This window comes from Chrysochloris asiatica, unplaced genomic scaffold, assembly GCF_000296735.1.
Source record: "Chrysochloris asiatica unplaced genomic scaffold, ChrAsi1.0 scaffold00041, whole genome shotgun sequence".
Lineage (NCBI taxonomy): Eukaryota > Metazoa > Chordata > Mammalia > Afrosoricida > Chrysochloridae > Chrysochloris > Chrysochloris asiatica.
Genome location: NW_006408559.1, coordinates 15,476,278 through 15,477,003, shown reverse-complemented (window position 1 = coordinate 15,477,003; position 726 = coordinate 15,476,278).

Here is a 726-nt window from a genome sequence, read left to right as displayed (position 1 = left end):
CAGCCAGAGTGCTCCTTGGAGGCCAAGATGGCTAAACTTCGTCTCTCATACTTTGGACATATTGTCAGGAGGAAACAGTCACTGGAGAAGGATGTAATGCTGGGTAAGATAGAGGGTCAAATAAAAAGAAGAAGACCGCCAACGAGATGGATTGGCAACAGTAGTGAGGTTGGCCCAGGACTGGACATTGTTTCATTTTGCTGTGCATGAAGTCGCTATGAGTTGGTGCTGACTCGGTGGCACCTAACAACTACAACAACAACTTCCAGAAGGCAGAAGAACATGCAGCAGAGAAGTTGGTTACCAATGGTTGAGTGAGGGAGTGAAGAGGTGTCTCCCAACTGAATATTCTAGGGTTCTTAGGTAAGAGTCGACTCTTTTGAGTCCCTTCAATAGCCAATAGCTGGGTCCCCCTGGGTTGTCAACACTCCTACAGATTCTTCAAGCCCGGGATCCTAAGTGTAGAAAACCTAGTAAATGTTAAAAACCTCATGCGGAATAATAACTGAGTTTAACAGAGTTGTAGGAAATAGTATAAATAATCAAAATTAAACTGTATTTCTATGTAAAGCCATAACAATGGGAATTTGAAATTAAAATATACACATATACTATATCATCTTTAGACTTATCTTTAGACAGCATAAGAGACGACTATACACATGGACCTCACCAGATGGAACACATAGAAATCAAATAGACTACATCTGTGGAAAGAGAAGATGG